The following is a 21,809-nucleotide window of genomic DNA, read 5'->3' on the forward strand; positions in this document are numbered from 1 at the left end:
AAAGATGTAAACTGGTTTAGCCAAAGTATAGAGGTTTTATTTTGCAGTTAGAATTTAAATTAAGAGACTTCTGTTTTGTGCTGAAAGGGCTGCTTTAGGAAGCCATGTGAGGTTGACAGAATTCATGAATCCCCAAATGGCAAGATCTTTTGTACGAAATATTCACCTATCAAGTGTTCACAATATTCAGCTCTGCGGGGAAATTAATTTTTGGAGCCTGACAAGGTCACATAGAATAAGATCTTACTAATTTTAAGTGACTATTTCATTTGTATCTTCCACCAATTCTACATCTCCCACAAGTCTTCTGGAACGTAACAACATGACAGAGCCTGTGTTGGACTATGGAGATGCTTAGCAGAAACAGTAAAAATCATTGTTGTTTTCAAAGGTCTCTAAAGCCCAGAGAGAAGTGAGTTACTGATGTTGGTGATCTACAGCAGAAGCTGTAGAATAGTTAGAGCCTTTCTCAAAGTTGTGTAAATTAACAGACATGTGCTTTTTATAATAGAGTTTGGAGAATATCCTGAACAGGTAATTACTTGGAAGTGTGTCAGCCCTTTGAGGCAGGTCATATCATAGAGCAGGAAATGAAAGGACTATTGGGCCTCTCCTTTATTGTTATAGAGCAGAGGTTCCCATGTTTTGGGCACCAGGGACCGGTTCCGTGGAGAGAGATTTTTCCGTGGACCGGAGAGTGCATGGTTTTGTGTGCTGCCTGCATCTTGCGGATGGGGCTTTGCTTGTTTGTGCGGACTGGTTGCTGGCATGCTGCGGCCCGGTACTGGTCCACGGATTGGGAGTTGGGGATCCTTGTTATAGAGTATAATAACAGAATCTTGAAAGCCAACTCCAAGAGTCTTTATCTCCTGTTATACCAAAGTAAGTGAAGAAAGGGATATTTGGGGTCTTCCTCTCACTTCTTCTGTCAAGAGAACTGAGATGTCATTTACTTGTCATAATAGTTCTAGCATTTTTTCATACGAAGCATAAAAAGTAAAAAATGGGACAAGACTTTGATCAAGTAGTCATGGCTAGCATCTCTTCACCTCACTTGATGTCTCTGTTCTGAGGCATGCAATTTTGGTCTCTGCTGGAGAAATTTAGGGAATGGGAAAATTCTAGGGGATTGTTATTAAGATTCCTGCTTAATGATGGATTTATTTTTTTCATTTTGGGTAAATACAATTTTTTTTTTTGCAAAATAATAACAGCCAGCATACTTTGGTGATTTGGAAAATAAAGCAGTATACATTTTAAATGTTTGCATATACAAGGAAAAATAAAGTTAGGTTTTAGGAGTCATTAAACCTAATAGATAAAGATTGAGGGAGGGAGTATTTCCTGTATAAAAAAATTGAACTGTTTGGAAGTTGCTGTTACATTATGGGAAGAGAAAACATTTTAGGGACTTTTCATTGCTTCACAACTCTAGTACCCATTTGTAGTGTCAGACTTTTACAACATGTAGTTCTGACTGAACTTCTAGGTTGTTTCTATAATATCAGAAAAATTAAGTCAGCGATTAATTATTAAAAGGATTGCAATTTTTCTACCTCCACTCTGTGAGTCTACAGATCTATGTTTTCTGCTGATAATTTTTGCAGCCTGTGAGCTGAGTGTGTTAGTATCTTCTAATTGATGTGAAAATGTTTGCCAACTTGATTTTGAATTAACTAGAAACCAAAAAAGAGGAAGATTCACTACAGTTCATGGTACAAAAAAAAACCCACAGCAAATCTGCATGGCTGAACATTGCCATTAAGGCCCATTAGCTTAATGAAGAAAGCTATACTGTAAGAATAAATTCTCATTTCCAGTATGGGTTGTATAAATTTGACCAGTATTTCTCATACTTTTGCTTTTTTTTTGTAAACTTATTGGACCTTGCATAAACTTATAACTCATTATGCCTGGTTTTATGCCAGGCAAATTTTCATTCTGTAGTTTTTCATTCCTAGGCAGCCATTACACACATCACTCCTATTCCAAATACTATTTTTATGGTCTAAATCTGTTTCCTATTTTCTTAAATCACACATGGACAACTTGTGAAGAAATAATAGAGGACCGGAAATCAATCTGTTTAGGAGCTCTTCTGTCCCCAGGCCTTCTTACTTGGATCTGTGTTACAAGAGAAGTGAAGTTAAAGCTTCTTTTCTACCCTCTGTCTCAAAGGGAGATATGCTGCTGGCTTGACTTTTTCAAACACTGTGTCAGCTAACCTATATCTTTGGCATCGTGGCTTTATCTACAGGTACTGTGGACAGTTATTTGGGCACCAATAGCCCAAATCGTGAAAATATCTGTGAAGGGCCTTTGAATTGTTAGTTTCCCATTCCTTGTTAAGTGGTGAAAAGAATTCTTATTTGACCTCCTGACTTATATTATCAATGAGTGCCTTTAGGATACTGGAAAATTGTGGCAACTTACTACTTAATCAATTACCATTTGTGGTCACTTTCTCAGATGAATAGAATTCAGATAAGAGTATTACATCATATTCTTGAAAGTGCTTTAATAGGAGCACTTTGTGTTAAAAGCATGATATAAATGAAAAATAATAGGAAACAATTCAAATAGTTAAATGTTTTGGGATAATATCGATAGTACAGGTGGTCCTTGACTTACAGCTTTTCATTTAGTGACCATTCAAAGTTATAACACCACTGAAAAAATGACTTATGACCATTTTTCACACTTATGACCATTGTAGCATCCCCATGGTCACATTATCAAAATTCAGATGCTTGGCAACTGGTTGGAGGAGACCTTGGAGGTGCCCGCAGTGGATGAGTCCTTAAGGTCCCTAGTATCACCCACTGTCATTCCTGGCGACGTTTCTGAGACTCTCAAGGCTGAGAACCGTAAATGCGAACTCGCCTACCACAGGACGCATCAAGTGGCTGCATGGGCTATTAGAGCGGCCACCTCCGCATCTTTCTTTAACAGATCGGCCCTCCGCTGGCTAAGGCAGCTCCAGGCCCGTATCTCAGCGGAGGATATCCGCACCCACCAGGACCTTAGCAAGATGGTGGCGGCCACTGAGTATGCATCAGATGCCACTCTCCAGGCTGCCAGATTCACTGGTCGCCGTATGCTCTGGTTGAAGCACTGGCACGCCGATGCCAAGTCTAAGTGGCGTCTATCAGCGGCACCTTATCAGAGAGGCAAGCTATTTGGGGACGCTTTGAATCCCTATCTCACCAAGAATAAGGACAAATGCAAAATCCTTAATCATCTTCTTAAGAGATCGGACAAACGGTCCAATTTTTACCCACGAAGACAGTCTTTTAGGGCAGGGATTAGGTACAACTACACTCAACCCATCTGTTGCTTCCCAGCCAGGCAGGACAGACAGGATAGGCAGTCGGACAGACAGACGGCCAGACCTAGACAGCAATCTCAGGGCAGCGCGGCCCTTTTGGGGGAACAGCCGACCATTCCACCGCTTCAGGTGACTCTCCAACGGTCCCTCTCATAGGGAGCAGACTCTCTTTGCCCACCAATGGGAGGCCACCACCACAGACGCGTGGGTACTAAACACCATATGTCACGGTCTGTCCCTGGAGTTCATCTCCTATCCCCCAAATCGATTTCTCTCCTGCCCCTACCCACGTAATCGAACAAAGAAAAGACTAATGAACGAAGCCATTCAGCATCTGCTAAACATACAGGCCATAGAACCGGTGCCAGTGGACCAGAAAGGTCAGGGGTTTTATTCCATCCTCTTTGTCGTCCCCAAGATGTCAGGGGGATGGAGAGTCATCTCAAGGGCTTGAATTATCATCTTGCATACCGCAAATTCAAGATGCAAATGCTCCGCTCAGTCTTGGGAAGCGTAAGAAAAGGGGACTTCCTGACGTCTATCGACCTCACGGAAGTGTACCTCCATATCCCCATCTCTCTTGCCCACCACCGGTTTCTAAGGTTTGCACACAAGGGGCGCCATTTTCAATACAGGGCACTCCCATTTGGCCTATCATCAGCTCCCAGGGTATTTAATAATTGGAAGAATAGTTGAACCATTCCATCCTACAGATGGAATCGGCAAATTAAGCTGTTCAGGGAGAACAGAAATATATTAAAATGAAAGGATTATAAGACTTAACTTGGATAAGTTTAAAATCAGAATCTGTTAGGATTTTCTTTTAAAATCATGAAAATAGAGGTAAACAATTGTCTATTACTGAAAAATGAATTGGTGCTGACATTTAGTGGTGTATAAAAATATACAAGGGCACTTGCTCTATTACAGGGATTGGCAAAGCCCAGGAAGAGATAATTGCTTCTTGATGACCTTCATTGTCTAAATAACAGAGAGCAACTGTGGCAAAAAAAAGAAAAGAAAAAGAAAACATGTTGGGCTATCTACAAAGTGAGAACTATAAACTCTAAAAAAAAATTAACCCTTCTGGATTACAAATACTAACTCAACTGTGATTCTAAAGCTGTCTGCAGGAAAACTCTATCTTTTAGCTATCATGAAAAACCAGAGATCTGCAGAAAGAATGTACCAAGAAAAAACAAATACTTTCCAGAAGGAGATCTATGCTATGTTGCAACTAATTCAAACAACAATGATCTCAAACCATGAGGATATTAAAAATAACTTTGAAAATATAAATGGACACATCTCCAATTTAACCTTACAAAACCAAAAAATTCAGAAAATAAAAATAGAGAGTAAGCAGAAAAAACAGACAACTGAATAGGAGGCAGAGGAGAGAGATTTTTAAGATGGAATTTCACAACAGAAGAAAGTATGACTTAAGCCAGAAGGAAAAAAACCTACAAGAAATACTGAATATGAAAAAGATAACCTACACTCTAAGATCACAAAATAAGTATGAGGACAAGGAAAAAAAATTGACAAAATGGATTCTGTCAGGAAAACTACGAGAACTTGAGAGACAAAAAAAAATAAAAGAAAGAAAGAAAGAAAGAAAAGAAAAGACTCTCAATGAATACGAAGGGGCGAACCCTTCCTATAAAACATCTTACCTGTTTTGCCTTTTATATCTGCAACAACATTTTCAAGATTATGATTCAGCGAAGAATATTGATCAGGAAAGATGTTAGGGAAAAAAAAGGCTAAGAGAATTAAGAAACTAGATGATGGGATTTACCAGAGGGAATATTTAAAAATTAAACATTTGTTTGAATATGGTTAAAGAAATAGAAAGAATTTGTATATAAATGAAGATTAGTTTAAGACGGATGAACCCCTCAAATATCATAGTATTTTTTCTTTCTTTTTTCTCCAGCATGAGGATGGATAATCCACGGATGGGGTTTCCTGTTGTCCTATCAACCAATAGACTAAGTCTGAAAATTTGCCACGCCTCCAGCTGGGCTAGGCTGACCCAGTTCCGACTTAGTCTTGTACCAACAGGACGCGTTGGTTCTTTCTCAGATCGCAGGTTGTACCATCCATGAATTATTTTCTTTCCTCATTCCCTTAGAGAGCATTTCTTTAGAGAGACAAAAATCTCTCCATTTTCCCCTTAAATTCAGCTGAGCTCCGTGTTCTTTTCCCTTGTCATTTCTGAGCTACAGAGAGTTTAACAGTGAGCTGAGAACAATCCTACAGGACGTCTCAATTGAGCCGCGGCTCAGCCGGTTGGATCAGCTGATCGGCGGCCATCTGCGGAGTTCTTAACTGGCCAAAAAACAGTTGGGCCTCAGCCCGAAGAATATCGGCATCTCTGGCTCACCGCGTTGACAGCGGCCACCATTTTGGGAGCCGCGAGACAGCCATATTCTCTGTTAAAGCTGCCAACAGGTTTTTTCCTTCAATTTTCTTTTAATTGTGGAGGGGAGCGAGAGAGGCCGAGAAGACACTTGGTCAAAAAAGGGGATCTGTGAAGGTGAAGTTTGGAGCTTGGAGTACCTTCTTGCAGCCCCTTAGTTGCCTCAGAAGTTGACAGCCACCATTTTGAATAGCCATTTTTTGGCGCCGTCTTCTCTAGCCTCAGGAATAACCTCCCAGGATCTCTGGAGGCTGAACAATTTAATCTGCCAGATAAATTATCAGAGCAGCAAATAGCCCTGACACCTGACCTTGACATTGCCCCTGGCAATTTCTGCTCCTTGAGGGTTCAACTATTCTTCCAATTATAAACCTTACTCTGCATTGCAGGTCTGCAGTCAACCCTAATTTTGGCCAGTTTCAACATTCTATTTCTGGAGCTACTTCTAATGACTGACAATTGAGACACTGTGGTTCACAGTAATTTCTTCAGGAGCTCATACTGGTTTTACCAGTGTTTAGAAGTTATCCAACCAGACCTCAGCTCATATCTCTATTTGAGATCCATCCTCAATCCTGTACTGAAGGATCTCCAACAAATGGCAGAAGACAAACAACCCCAGGTTGTGCTAACTACTACCAGCTCCCCCACAAAAGAGGCACAAATCCTCCAAATTGGAGGCATCGGGGAAGCTGAAGGCAAAGGCCAAAGCATTGTCTGGCAAGGCTCCATTCAAAGCGGCTGAAAAGGAGGCCACCAGGAGACATCTGGCTTTGGAAAGGTGATTTTCAAAGGTCCAAAAGGAAACTCCAAGGGAAATTCCTCTAACCTCTGTGGCTGCATCCGAGGACTTCCTCTTCGGTCCTCTACCAGCAACGTCATTTCAGGCCCAAAGATCATTGTCTCCAGATGCGGAGGCCGGGCAGAGGCCCATTATTCCTATTCTTCCAGATCCAAATATCAATTAGGTAGCCCCTTCTCCCAATACTCAACCAGGGCTTTCAGCCACGTTCATGCCCACTGCTGCCGGTCTTCGCCCCGATATTCCTCAAACAGCATGGCCAGAACAACTCCAAACCCTGATCATTCAGGCATCGGCACAGAGTATTGCTTCATGGCAGGGACCCAGACCTCATCTCCCATTCATTTCCACTCCGAACCCCCAGAATATGCTTAACTCTACTGCCTCTGATCATTCATATCAAGACAGGGGGTTGTATTCAAATACTGAGGAGACACAGGACCCACCACTGTTAGAGGACAAGGAAACGGCTCAGGACCCCTCTCCTTTTGTGGGATTGTTTGACCCCACGTTATTCAGATCCCTTCTATCTAAGGCAACCACAGCAGCCAAGATTGCACCCGAAAAAGAACCGCAACCCACCCCTTCTACCAGTCATACTCCAGACCCTCTGTTCTCTGAACCGACCATGACCCCAAAACACATCCCATGTCCCCCCTTTTTCTTTAATACCGTAAAGAAACAATGGGGTAGTCTTAGTGCTCCCCCAGCTCCAGGGGTTACTGATAAAAAAATCTTTAATGTGGCCCCATCACTAATGGAGCTACTAGAGGTCCCGATGGTAGATACATCTTTAACTCCTATTTATTCCTCCTCCACCGTGCCAAGTGATGTGGCGGAAGCCTTGAGACCGGAGGAGAGAAAATCAGAATTTTCTTTGCATAGGTCACATTAGGCATCCAGGTGGGCAGTGAAGGCTTCCACTTCAGCCTCCTTTTTTTCCAGGACATCCATCATTTGGCTTCAAGAGCTTCAGGCCATGATCCCCCAGGTTCAGGTACGGGCCCACCAAACTCTGGGTAAGTTGCTTGCGACGGCTGAATACATGGCAGATGCCACACTTCATGCAGCTAGATTTTCGGCCAGGGCGATTGCCACTAATGTATCAACCCACCGGTTGCTCTGGCTGAAACAATGGCGAGTGGACTTAAGTCCAAATGGTGTCTGGCCGCTGCACCTTACACTGGCGGTCATCTGTTTGGAGAAGCTCTCGATCCCTATTTAATGGAAAACCAGGACAAAAGAAGGTGTTAATCCACCACACCAGGCGGGCGGACAGGAGAACTAGCCTGTATTATTGTAAGCAGTCATTTCGCACCACTTTGGGATCGGAGTGGTTTCAATCACCCTGCTCCTTCCCTCCCCGGTTCGATCGCCAACCAGACCGATCTGGAGCCAAGCCCAGACAGCAATTCCTGTCAAAACGGCCTTTTCAAGGTGCAGGGACCCGTCCCTTTAGGAGGTATAAATGACTCCAGGGAGGGACCCCCCATTGGTGGCAGGCTTTCCCTCTTTATTCACATCTGGGAAGCCACCACCACAGACGTTTGTCACTGGAATTCCTATCCAGGCCACCGGATCGGTTCATCCCGTGCCCAACCCCAGTCAAGAGGAACCTCATGAACGAGGCCATAAGTCACCTCTTGGAGATAAGGGCTGTAGAACCAGTACCGGCTGAACAGATAGGGAGAGGCTTCTACTCCATCCTCTTTGTGGTGCCGAAGGCCTCTGGAGGATGGAGAGCCATTCTCGAGCTAAAAAGGCTAAATACCTATGTAACATACAAAAAATTCAAGATGCAGACTCTCCAATCTATTCTGGTCAGCATCAGAAGGAACGACTTCCTGACGACCTCACGGAAGCATATCTGCATGTTCTAATCCTTCCCTAACATCGCAGATTTCTCAGATTCTGTTACAAGTCCCGTCACTATCAATACAGAGCCCTGCCTTTCGGCTTGTCATCTGCTCCAAGGGTGTTTACAAAGATCTTGACGGTTCTGGCCGCCCACCTGAGACTGTTTCCAGTACGGATCCAGTGCTATCTGGACGACATTCTCATACAGTCCAAGTCCGTTCAGAGAGCAAGGTGGGACGTGACCTTCATCATTGAGGTCCTTCAGAACCACGGGTTCTCTGTAAATTTCATAAAGAGCCAGTTAGTTCCCTCCACTCATCTTCTTCATTTGGGGGCGGTCATAGATACAGAACAGTGCATGGTCTACCTGTCTCCAGACTGCCAGATCAGTATCCAGGCCCTGGTACATCAGGTCCATCAAAACCATGTTGTTTCTCTAGCCACTCTCTCCCAACTCTTAGGGAAGATGATCTCGTACATCTCCATAGTGCCATGGGCCAGATTGCACTCCAGGGATTTGCAGTGATTCCTACTCTCCTTTCAAAGGCGGAGAATCAGTTCTTCCAACAAGAAAGTAAGGGTCCCACCTCAGACATTGAAGTCACTCCGCTGGTGGACCTCCCAAGTGGTAGCCAGAGATTCCATCTTCAGGGAGCTGACAGGGCTCACTCTCACTACCGATGCTAGTCTCTTCGGCTGGGGGGCTCATCTCCAATCTCAGTTGGCTCAGGGACGATGGTCCCGACTGGACCTGAAGCACAACCTAAATTGGTTGGAGCTCAGAGCCATACACCTAGCCTTACAGCACTTCAGACACAAGGTGAGGGGACAGCACGTTCTAGTGCTCACAGATAACGTAGCGGCCAAAGCCTGGGGGCACCCGGTCTGGGTCACTCATGACCGAGGCCCGACTGATGTGTTCCTGGGCAGAGGCCAATCTCTCGTCCCTCAGAGCGGAACACATTTCGGGAGAAACAAACAAGCAGGCAGATGCCTTGAGCAGAGCAATGGTGGACCACTCTGAGTGGTGTCTCCATCCAGAACTATTCACGGAGATAGTGGAAAGGTTTGTCACCCGATACTGGATCTGTTCGCGTCTCCGGTGAATTCCCAGCTCCCGAGATTTTACTCCCATTTTCCATCTCCAGGGGTGGAGAGAGTGGATGCCCTACGCAGTCCATGGCCGAAAACCTTCTATACGCATTCCCCCCTCTTCCTCTAATGCCAGTGGTCATACGGAAGCTATTAGAGGAAACGGCAGAGGTCGTACTGGTTGCTCCACACTGGCCGAGACTTCCGTGGTTTGTTGACCTCGTGAGCCTTTCCATCTCCCCCCCCCCGTGGAGAATCCCTCCAGATCGCATTGTCCTCAGCCAGGGAGCCCTCCAACATCCAGATCCACAGTGGCTCCAGTTAACCGCCTGGCACTTGAGCGGTAACGTCTGACTCAGGAATCCTACCCAATGAGGGTGATCAACATGATCCAGGCATCCAGACCTCCATCTACCAACAGAATATATGACTCCACTTGGAAGAACTCCGCCTGGTGTACCAGGAATCAAATTGATGTTTCATCCATCACTATCCTTAGAATCTTAGAGTATTTGCTGGAGGGACTCAAGAAAGGCTTATCGCCAAATACCATCAAATGACAGGTGGCAGCCCTGGCTACAGTGCTGTCATGCAACGATTCATCTTCTTTAGCCCATCACCTGATGGTTCACTCCTTCATTAAGGGAGCAACCAACTCAAAACCACCTCCAGTCCGTAGATATCCCTCATGGGATCTGTCACTTGTATTGCAGGCTGCTACCACGCCACCATTCGAGCCCCTTAAGACTTGTGATTTGAGACTTGTCAATGAAAGTAGCCTTTCTAGTGGCAGTGACATCAGCCAGGCACATATCTGAACTGCAGCGCTCTCTGTCAGGGAGACCTCTGCGTTTTTTGTACAGACAGTGTGGTCCTTAGATTGGATCCAAAAGTAAACACTTTATTCCACAGATCACAAGAGCTCATACTACTGAGTTTTTGCCCTCACCCGTCTCATGGATTGGAGCACAAGTGGCACATTCTGGATGTGCACAGGGCATTAAAGCATTACATCATGCGGACTGCGGTCTTCCGCATATCAGAGGTACTTTTCATTTCCTTCCAGCCATCCTCCATGGGACAGAAGGTCTCGTCGACGACCATAAGCAGGTGGATCAAGGCTTGCATTGCAAGAGCATACCAATCCCAATCCTTATCCATACCTAGCCGTATCACTGCTCATTCCACCCGCAGTGCTACAACTTCAGCGGCTTGGTTGACTCAGGTGCCCATTGAAGAGATTTGTCAGGCGGCGACTTGGTCGTTACCCTCCCCGTTAAAACACTACAAAATTGATAGATTTGCCTCCATTGATGCCTCCTTTGGCTGGAGAGTTTTACAGCAAGTGGTGTCATCCGGTGGGACACATGCCCTGACTGTTCCCTCCCCATAGGGACAGGGCTAGCTTTGGTATGTCCCATTCATGGATTATCCATCCTCATGCTGGAGAAGGGGCGTTGTCTTACCTGAACGCCTTTTCTCAGCATGATGATGGATAATCCACTCCCACCCCTTTTTAGTGTCCGTCAGGGCCTGTGTTAGGGGTAGGGGAACCAACGCGTCGGACTTTGTCTGCTGCTTCACCTTCGTCAGAACTGGGTCAGACTAGCCCAGTTGGAGGCATGGCAAATTCTCAGACTTAGTCTATTGGTTGACAGGACAACAGGAAACTCCATCCGTGGATTATCCATCATCATGCTGAGAAAAGGCGTTCAGGTAAAACAACACCCCTTCTTTTGTGTTCTGTTGTTTGATATGAGAAATATAAAAACGTTGAGGTGGTTTATATAAAAGAAATATTTTCTGTTTTTTTTTTTCTTTTTCTTTTTTTTAAGATATGAGAAATGTAAAAATGTTGGGATGACTTGTATGAGAAAAAAGATTTAAATACTTAACTGTAACTAATTCTGCAAAAATCTTAACCAGAAAGAATGCTTTGAATATTGTGGGAAAAACAAATTTAAATAAGAACTTTGTAAACAGGATCTATGACAAGGCAACCAAGATGATTAATCAGAAAAGAAATTTTATATTGACATGGTTATTATTTGCAGAAACGTGAGCAAAATGTTTATATTTAATTGTTATTTATTCAAATAATAAGAACTGTATTTAAAATTGGCAAAAGAGAATATTATTGGAAGAAGAGAAAATCAAGCAAAGCCATAATATGGACTATAGAATTATAGAAATTAATTGTCATTGATTGTTTTTTAAATACTAACCCAGAAATCACACTGTTTACCAAATATTAAGGTGATTATGTTAAAAATCAATAAAACATATTTAAAAAAACAATCATAGAGTATATTAATGAAAACTATTTATTCAGTTTTTCATGTTCCAATTATATTTTCCATGCATAAAGTGTGTGTCATATGAAATTTTGTCTTCACTTGCAAAGAAAGCATTTTGTTATTTTGAAGTTTTGTGATACTGTTAACAAATGGAAGTTTCTGAACGAAACCGATAATACAAAATGAAAAAAAATATCAAGATTCATTTTTAAAAATAGTAAAGAAGTATTATTTCCTGGTATTTATTTTTGTCAGATGAACTTAGTGGAATATACTAGCAACAGTCAAGGTGTTTAAGCTTGCAAATGGGAACCACAGTTTCAAAATGTAACATTTCAGCATTTACCAGATACATCAATAAGCAAGTAGGCATTTGAAATAAAATACAGATTCTGTGTATAAGGCAGCAGAGAAAAGTGTATGTAGCACCTAACTCCGAGAATGAAGAAAATATAGTGCAATTTCATATGATTTGAAATTCCAGTCAGATTGCTCTTCTTTAATATTGCAGGAATGAAAGTATATGCAAGCAAATTAAATGAATATTAACTGATTAGATTAGTAATAGTTTAGAGTACAACAAGTAAGTTGCATCTATTTTATGATAACATTTCCCATCTCACAAGATACCAAGATTTGTAAAGGGTGTTCTGAGTTCAAAGGCATTATATGTTATTTATCCCAAAATAATATCAGAAAATGCATTACTAAAAAAAGAGAAGGCTATTTAGCTGATCATGGTTCCTTGATCGGATAGCCATTTGTCTGGGATGGTATAAGGACTCCTGCCTTGGGTATGAATTTGTACTAAGAGACCTGCAAGATCTCTTACAGCCTTATGATCTGTGATTCTAGAAGAATATTTAAAAACCTTTCAAATACATATTCAATATTCTTTTTTTATAAGTATAAACTAATTTATCTCTAACTAGCTTTCATGTTTACCTGAATATCATTTTCAGTTTTGATGTATCCACTGTTGATTATTTTCAACAGTCTTTCCACCACTGTATAGAAAGGCAATGTTTAAAATTCTCCTTCTGATACAGCAAAATGCTCCAAACACTGCTGTAGATACCAGGCTAATCATACAAATTAATAATGAATACTTTTAAAACTTGTGGACTATTACATTGAAAATGTTTCAAATTGAACACAGCCTTTCCTATCCAGATGGCATAATTTTTGGTCAAACCATCTGTTGTCAAAAGAAGTATAGTGAGTGGGTTTCTTGCTCTCTAAAGATTGATCATGCAAAAGCAACTAATGCAAATTGTATAAGAGGCATATTGTAGCCTCTAGAACTTTCTTTGTCATTCTCTCTGAAATTTTTTTGAATTATTTTCTTTGCAATTTTGCTTTTGTTATGAAACTGTTTTAGATTCCCTCCCCTCCCCTACACACACACACACACACACACACACACACACACACACACACACAAGTCGATATACCTTAATGCATTGTTATTGATATTTTATTATGTTTAACTTATCTCTTAATTACAGGAAATCATTAAATGCCTGACAGATGTAAAACACATATTTTTAGAAACATCAGCAAGTGATATTATCCGTTAACACATCAAGGTTTGATGCAAAGATAATATGAAGGAATGTAGATATGACTGTGGAAATGGGAAAGAAATAAAAGAAAACATTAATTGATTTTGTTTGGTATAAGATGGGATGGTGGATACAGAGAAGTGTACCTGAACATGGCCATGATAAAGTTAGCAAAGCAATTGGGGAAACATTATATGAGAGAGATCCCACAAGTTGATGCACAGCCAATATTATTTTATTTCTCCAGAAGATTACAAGAAACATTTGAGAGGACTTGAGATCAGTTCCTGAGATTTTTTTAGCCCTTTTATGTAAGCCAAATCAAAAATTCAACTCTACATGAACACTAAAACTACTTTTATTATGATTGGCTATAGTACAGAATCTGTCAATACTGATTTTTTTTTACTTTACCTGATTTTATCTAAATTTACATGCTCCCCCTCTTAAATTCATGTCAATTAGGAAGGTGTCTGAGATACTGTTGCATTCCTTCTGCATGTTTGGGCTTAAAACATATTTTTCTTCTTCTCACTTTGATAACAGATCTCTCCTATCTCCATCAAAGTCATCTTCTTTACTTATAGTGTGAACTGTTTATAATGGGCTGACCAACAATATTTCCTACACATTCTGTCTTTTTTCTTGGACTTTTAAAAGAAGGAAGCAGTTACCTTTCCTCCTGATTGGACCGTGTCATTAACTTAAAACCTGGAACCCAGATTCCAGCTAAAAAGAAAGATGTCACATTTACTCAACAGTTAGCCACATTTCTGGGTAACAGTTTGAAGAAAAGATTGATTTACTGTTCTACACCCCTAGTATTCATATTTTTTTGTAAATAGATAATTATTTAAAAGATGTGCATGATTAATAGATTTTTAAATTTGGTAATCATTAGTGACCCTTTCTCAGTTACTGATCAAATTAATCCAGTGTCTTTCAGTCTACAATTATTATTAATAATAGTTGTTGAATTTCCACATTACCCAGACTCTAAGCAGCTCTAGATGCTTTACAAAGCAAAAACAGAAAAAAAAGGGTCATGAAGCAATATAACACAGGAGCAAAAAGATAATAGCGGAAAATGTATTCTACTCACCACCTAGCCAAAAGTTTGGATAAAGAACAAAGTCCTCAAGGCCCTCTGAAACACTATGTCAGACCTCCAAGAGTAGAGCATATTGGGAAACCAAAATCATGTGAGCTAATAATACTTTTATTTTAAGATTAAGGTAACAGAATCTTACAAGTGTGAATGCATTTCCTCTGTCCGTTGATGAGAGGTAGGAATCCTCCATCTTCGTGAGAATAGGGAGGGTCTTGTCCGAGACACTCAGGTTATAGATCTGGGCTAGACTTGGACTTCTTTTATCTGACTGTTGACTTGGTTGCCGCTCTTTTTTCTGTTTCTCAAAGTTATTTCTTCTGTCCATTACTCTCCAGTAGTTTGGCAGCCGCACAGAGGGCATGTATTATGACCGAAGGTGTGCTTCCAACAGGTGGCATGTTTATGTTTTTTGTTTTTAATTTTTAATTTTAGTGTTCATTTGGTTTTAAAAGTTTTTATTTTTTATTTATTTTTCACATTTTTGAACTTCCCCGCTCCCTCACAAGTTTATTGTGTTTTTACTGTTCTTCTGTATTGTGTTGTGTTATTTTGTTGTTTTAAAGTATGTGAGCTCTACCCAGTGTCACAAGTAGGAAATGGGCAGCTATACAGATTGAATAATTAAATAAATAAAATTGTTTAACCAAAAGAACCTGGAATAGGTGCTTAACTCTGTCAGAATGAAATAGGTAGTCTTACAGGTTGTAAAAAAACTTAGAAAAAGAATAAACTAATTTAATCTCTTACAGCCTCTATCCTCTATTGTATTCTAGTCCACATATCCCATCTCCTTCTGTATAATTTGTGTTATCCTTTTGTATAGCATTTTGGTGGAATAAAATGGAAACTTGTATATAAACATATTGTTAAATGTTATACTGGACAGATTTTTTTTTTCCAACTAAGCTTGCTGCTGAAAGCAAAAGCTGGATTAAGTGAAACACAAATCAAACAGAATTCTGTGAGTGAAATTTGTTTTAGATTTCAAAAAAGACTTCCACGGGAATAATTTCCCTTTAAAGCTATGAACTGTTTTTTTTTTTTATTGTTACGTACAATGTGTGGATTAAAGTTGTGATTGACTCTACAGGTCTTGGCTGTCCCCTCACCATTACCTGATTACTGTCCGCTACTGTAATCTTGCCTACACAGATATTAATATCAAGTAAGTTTCATTTTTTTCCTCCAGTGTTCTTTAACTTCTTATTGCCTTCTGGTGGGTCCAGAGATGAAATCAGAAAGAGGGTGAAGGTTCGTTCTCAAGCTTGTAGATTGGTTTCCGAATGTTTCATTACCAGGCTAGGTAACATCTTCAGTGGTATTTAGTGAGGTCTGTGTCAGTGTTCTACTTATGTAAGGACAGTTCATCTTCCAATGACCCTGACCTGACATAATCTCCCCATCACAAAACCCATTACCAGCCTCCCACTGATGACTCACTTCTGACCCTAATTCACACCCTCCAAGGATCTTTACCTGAAATACCTCCTCATCACAAGCTTCTCTCTGATGACTCGAACCTGGCCCATCACAAGACCCTCACTTGACACTCCCACCCCTGGAGCCCTTATATATGTGGAACAGACATCCTTTAAACACTGCTGAAGATGTTGCCTAGCATGGTAATGAAATGTTCGGGAACCAACCCTCAAGCTCGGAGAATGAACCTTCATCCTCATCCTATACCCGAGCTACAGATATTCACTATTAAATCAAAGTGTGTAGATCACAGTTATTTTTTGTTCCTAAGATTTCATATTTCTTCTGGTTCTCTATCCCAGACTGGAAATATGGATAATTTTTTATATTGTCAGGTATTTAAGCCTATTGCATGAATGACAGTTGAAAGCCTGTAACTTAGATTGAAATAGTTATGTGAACATTGAACTTTTCCTAACATTTATCTGACAATTCCATGACAATACCTTTGAAAATGTTACCATGAAACCGAAGTGAGAGTGTTAGATTGATATGCTTTTAGTAGCATTTGTAAAAAAAAATCAAATATTTAGAGGAGCTTTTTATTCCTGTTTTCAATGAATTTTGTACACAGAAATGCTCAGGAAGTTTTACAAGTGAGTCTTAACTGGATGGAAGTTGCATCTATACTTTGGGCTAATAATAATGTAGTAGTGAATGTTGATACCTATTGATAGGATTGAGAATCAGTTTCATATAAACTGCATCTTATATCTTGCTCATGGGAAATTGAGATAAAATTGTAACGTTTCTGTATTACCTAAATTGAGAAGATTATCAGTCATCTTTCCTTAAATGATGATTATAAAATCAGAACGATTGATGGGATATTACTCTATAGTTTGGATGTGTAAGTGGATACCATGAGGAAGTTTGTCTGAGAAGGGAGGGTGATTTTTTTTTTTTTTGCTTCACTTTCTTTCTTTTTTAGTCAAAACATAGGGTACCAAAGTGTTAGTCTCAGCATATCTGTAGCATAGGAGGTAAAACAAATTTATCTCACAAGTATATTGACATGAATCAGTGTGAAGTGCTTTGTTATGCTTAACTTCTGTAAAGTGCTAATATCCTTTCTTTTGATGAGAGTGCTTTTTTGCACTTTGCTGTAATACTGTATGTGCACAAAGAATTCACATTTCTTCCCAGAGCAAGACATGAATTCTGCAAATAATTGAAATATTGCCATGCATTTTATATATTCCACTGGTGAATATGTATTGACACAGAACATTTCTTTTCCTAATCTGAGACCTTCCTGATATGTTGGAGTACAGAATAATATCCCAGATATTATTAGCAGTCTGACTTGAGATTATGAGTTGTGTAGTCCTTTTCAGTACTGTTGCAAACATTTCCTTGCTGTTAACAAATTCTAGAATATACAGTACTTATCAAGAAACTAGAGAAGAAAACTCTTTGCACACCCATAGCAGCTTTTTCTCAATCATCTTTACCTAAGTGGAACACAACAATAGTCTTTGTCACTTCAATCTTTTGAAGGAATGAAGAGAAACCAGGAGAGAAAAGAGAAAACATGTCACTTGAAAAAGGTTAAAGTTGTAAAGAAAGAAAGAAACAGGAAAAGAACCACCAAACTTTTGTTTGTAAGCCATAGAAATGTCTAGAAAAAAGGTGGAGCTTTAAAAGTAAATATATTTCCCTAGAAAGATTAACAAGTGAAGAAAAGCACAAAATTGAGAATTGTATAACTCATCTTGAAAACAGTTGGGCATTTTTATTTGTATTTAAAGGATTTAGAGCAGGGGTGTCAAACTGCTGGCCCGTGGGCCAGATGCATCATGGCGAAACTGCCCACGCCATTGCCGACAATGGAAAAAAAGTCGTTCTATGTCAACACGTCACATGACGTTGCGAGTGTGACACCCCTGATTTAGAGTCAAGGCTTAAACAACTAATCTGAAGAAATGTTCCTAGTACAGGTAGTCCTCACTTAGCAATCACAGTTGGGATTGGCTATTTGGTCACTAAGTGCTGTAATCATTAAGCGGAAAATCATATGACCACGACTTAGGATTATATTTCTATTTTTCTATGAACTCTCCTTGATGTAAGCAAGTTGCGAAACATGCAAGTGTCAGTCATGTCACTGAGGGACACTGCAATAATCATAAATGCAAGGATTGGTCATAGTTATTTTTTTTAGCTTCCTTCTAACTTTGAACAGACACTGTACAAATCGCTGGGTAAATGAGGTCTACCTGTATAGCTTCATGCATTGACAGCATCAAGTCCTAGTTGCTGTTTATGGAGCTATCTTTATGGATGGTCCAGAAAGCTGACATTAGTGTAAAATGTCTTGTTAGGCTGTAGTTTGATACACCTACACATTACTATATAATGTTCAAGAGTGTCCTGCTTGCTTATATGCTGCTGAGTCAGGTGTAAGTCTTCAGCAAATCCCTGCTTGCAGTAGATATTGTGCATATTTATTTGCTGTTAACTTGGAAGAAGCTATTACTGCCATTTCTAAACCATAAATATCTTGGGTATATCTGCAAAAGCTGGTTTTCTTAAAATATATTAGAGGCGGTAAACTCTGCACTCCATTTTCAGTTTTGTTAGAGAAAATGGCATAGCTTCCTGATTATATATGTTGAATATTTAGTGTTCAAATTTCAGTCCCCATTTCTAGATAAAACTGAAATTATTTTTTTCTTAAGCCCTAGAAAGCTGCTGTCAGTGTAGACAATATTAAGGTAGAGCAATGCTGTGCTTTGGAATAAAGCAACTTCCTATGCTTTAAAGTTGACATTTTTTGAAAAGCTAGCTACTGGTTCCTCTAGCCATTTTAAGCAGGCATCCTGGCTGAAATTCTCCTCAAACTTGCTCCTTTAAATGCCAGATTGGAATTCTTATTTATAGATTTATTTTCAATTAGGAATCATGACATGCTGTTGTCTTACAACTTAATAGTGAACTAATTATAAATGTATATTATAAATATTCAAAAGGAAGAAAAGAACAATGGAGAAATTAAAGGGGAATATGTTAAAAGCTACTCAAAAATTATAAAAATCAGAAGTGTGGACATATTGGTCTAATCTTGCCAAGAGAAGCAGGTAGAAACTAGATTACAAAGTACATCACATTCTTAAATTCAGAAGTGGTGCATCAGGAGGTATTTCTGATATAGCAATTAGGATCTGCATTTGGAAAGTTGATTGCATATCATGTGAGGCACATCTAGCCTCCAACATTGCATTTGTGCACTGGAGAAGGTAGCTTTGTGGAGGCTGATAGTTGATAGATTACTGAATAATGTCAATTTGCTATTGGTTCTAACCTGAGTCAGAATGTCATGTGGTTCCATTTTTAGCTGTATTCTAGAAAAATAGGGAGCAAATAACTGGTGACATAATCGTAGTAGAACATCCTTTATTTTGATGTAATATAATTATTAGATTGTTAACTTTAAGCTCTTTAAGGAAAAGTGACATCTTGATAAATAAATAAATAGACACTAGCATAATTGATTAAAAAAAATAATCTTCAAGGCAGTATACATTCACCTTCTCTGACCAAAGCAGGAAATTGCTAGTGCCTTAAAATTAAAATGGAGGTACAGGATAAGGGGAGGAGGATTTGCTCATTGCCTTATTTGAATACTATTTCAATCTTTAGCTTTTGATGCTGCTGTCTTGTATCTGTTTAGATTGATGCTCATTTGAAGACTTTTTAATTCTTTGTTATTTTGCAAATACCATATCTATAAATTAAGGGCAGAACATTGTAAATCAAATTACAGAAGAGATTTTAGTAAGGAAACTTCTCTGAGTAGTAACTGGAAATTTTGGGAATGACTACAATAATAATTTTGCAAAATTGCCTGCCTTTTTAGTGTTCTTCAGTAAATGCCAACATTTAAGAACTAGTGCTGTATTTTATTCTTGTGAGTTCTACTAGAGCAATTCAGAAATAAACCTCCATTGGGTTATCAATGACAGTGACTCGCAATACAGAACTTTTATTATGCACATTAGAAAACTATAACATTGCATTACTTTTTGACATAATTGCCATTCAAATTGAGGCACTTGTCGTAACATCTTATAAGGTGTGAAATTCCTTACTAGTTGTTCGGCGCCAAATCTGGGCTACGGGGGGGAGGGGGTTGACCAAAAACATCCCAACGTATACAAGTGTATGGGCGAGCATTATCGTGAACCAATACCACACAGACATTGTGCATAGAAAATCCTGCCAAATGTGAAGATGCCAAAGGAGTACTGCTAGTGAAGTTCATGGAGCATGGTTCAACCATCAGTTCAGAAGTCTACTATGAAACGTTACAAAAACTTAGACGAGCCATCTATAACAAGCGTTGAGGCATGCTGACTTCCGGTGTGGTGGTGGTTCATAATAATGCTCGCCCACACACTACTAGACACACCCAAGAACACTTGAAGCAGTTCCGTTGGGATGTTTTTGATCACACCCCCCCAATAGCCCTGTTTTGGCACCGAGGGACAACTACTAAGCAATTTCAAACTTTGTAAGAGACATTATGACAAATGCCTCAATTTAAATGGCGATTGTGTCGAAAACTAATGTAATGTTATAGTTTTCTGTATCTGTATCTGTGAGTGTCTGTCATTGATAACCAAAGGGAAGTTTATTTCCAAATTGCCCTTGTATGTGATTAATAATTCTATCTTTAATATAAATTACAAGTAATCCTTGACTTACAACTATTTGTTTAGTGAGTGTTTGAATTTATAACAGTGCTGAAAAAAAGTGACTTAGACAGTCCTTGCACTTACGATCATTGCAGTATTCTCATGGTCATGTGATCAGAATTTGGGCATTTGGCAACCAGCATGTATTTATGATGGTTGCAATGTCCCAGGATCACCTGATCACCATTTGCAACCTTCCGAGCCTGCTTCCAACAAGCAAAGTCAATGAGGGAAGCTGGATTCCCTTAACAACCCTTAATGCTTGATGATCTTAGATTACCAGAATGTGGAAAGTTGGAAGCTACAGATGAACAGCTAGACTCTGGAAAGAGTACCAGTGAAAGATGGCTTGACATTGGCAACAGTGTGCCACAAGGAATAACATGGGGCATTGGATCAGGTCTCTCAGAAATGCTTTGGTTTTCCAAATCATGCAGATGTCATGGCCAGGGGTGTCTACCCAGGCAGCAGCCATTTAATTGCTAGTGATCATATTCAGAAGAGATAACACAGCTCTGTGGCAGTAGTCCCCATAGAGAGAAAAATATGCCGGTAATGGGGTGGACATGGTTTTGCTATGATGCATCTGGCCTGCGGGCCAGCAGTTTGACACCCCTGCTGTAAGTTCAGGAGACTGACTAGATCCAGATGAACATCTAGAAAGGGAGGCAATGGTAAGAAGTTCCCTGAATGGAAAATTGCTCAAAAATTTGGTTTAACTATAAGAACAAGATGGCTGTAGAGTGAAAATGCCAGTATAGTCCCCTGAATGAGGGGTAGATGGAGGTTATAAGAGGCTGTAGGAGTGGAATGGAATGGGGCTGTCTGAGTAGGGTCATGGGTTAAGAACTTAGTATCATGACAGAATGGATGAAGGGTCAGGATAGTAAAGGGAAACCTGTTGGAAGGTAGAGAAAGCGAGATTGGGTATTGCAGACTAATTCTCACATCTTGGCTCCTGCTTACAAACCAAGAAAGAGGTTTGAGACCATCTCAATTTTGGGATTTACTTATGACAGTGGATTGGATTGGCAGTTATCATTTGGAATACTGATGCATCTAGATGCATTATTTCTCAGATACCTAGATGTGAGTGTTTATTTATGAAATTGAACTCAAAGAACATGTTGGGTTGATCCACATTGATCGCTGGGGC

The 21,809-nt window shown here is 40.0% G+C and overlaps 1 protein-coding gene across 5 annotated transcripts in view; it reads left to right on the forward strand.

The window, feature by feature from the left end:
- Positions 1-21,809, forward strand: part of SFMBT1 (Scm like with four mbt domains 1) — a 134,456-nt gene that overhangs the window by 38,268 nt on the left and 74,379 nt on the right. For 3 of the 5 annotated variants that reach the window (XM_039353877.1, XM_039353880.1, XM_039353876.1), the window contains exon 2: positions 15,568-15,642. The exons of the other annotated variants lie outside the window; for them this stretch is intronic. The gene's annotated coding sequence lies outside the window, so the exon portion shown is untranslated. The remainder of the gene's footprint in view (positions 1-15,567; positions 15,643-21,809) is intronic. 5 annotated transcript variants of the gene reach the window in all.

This window comes from Crotalus tigris, unplaced genomic scaffold, assembly GCF_016545835.1.
Source record: "Crotalus tigris isolate CLP2741 ecotype Arizona unplaced genomic scaffold, ASM1654583v1 scf7180000018537.1059022, whole genome shotgun sequence".
Classification (NCBI taxonomy): Eukaryota; Metazoa; Chordata; class Lepidosauria; order Squamata; family Viperidae; genus Crotalus; species Crotalus tigris.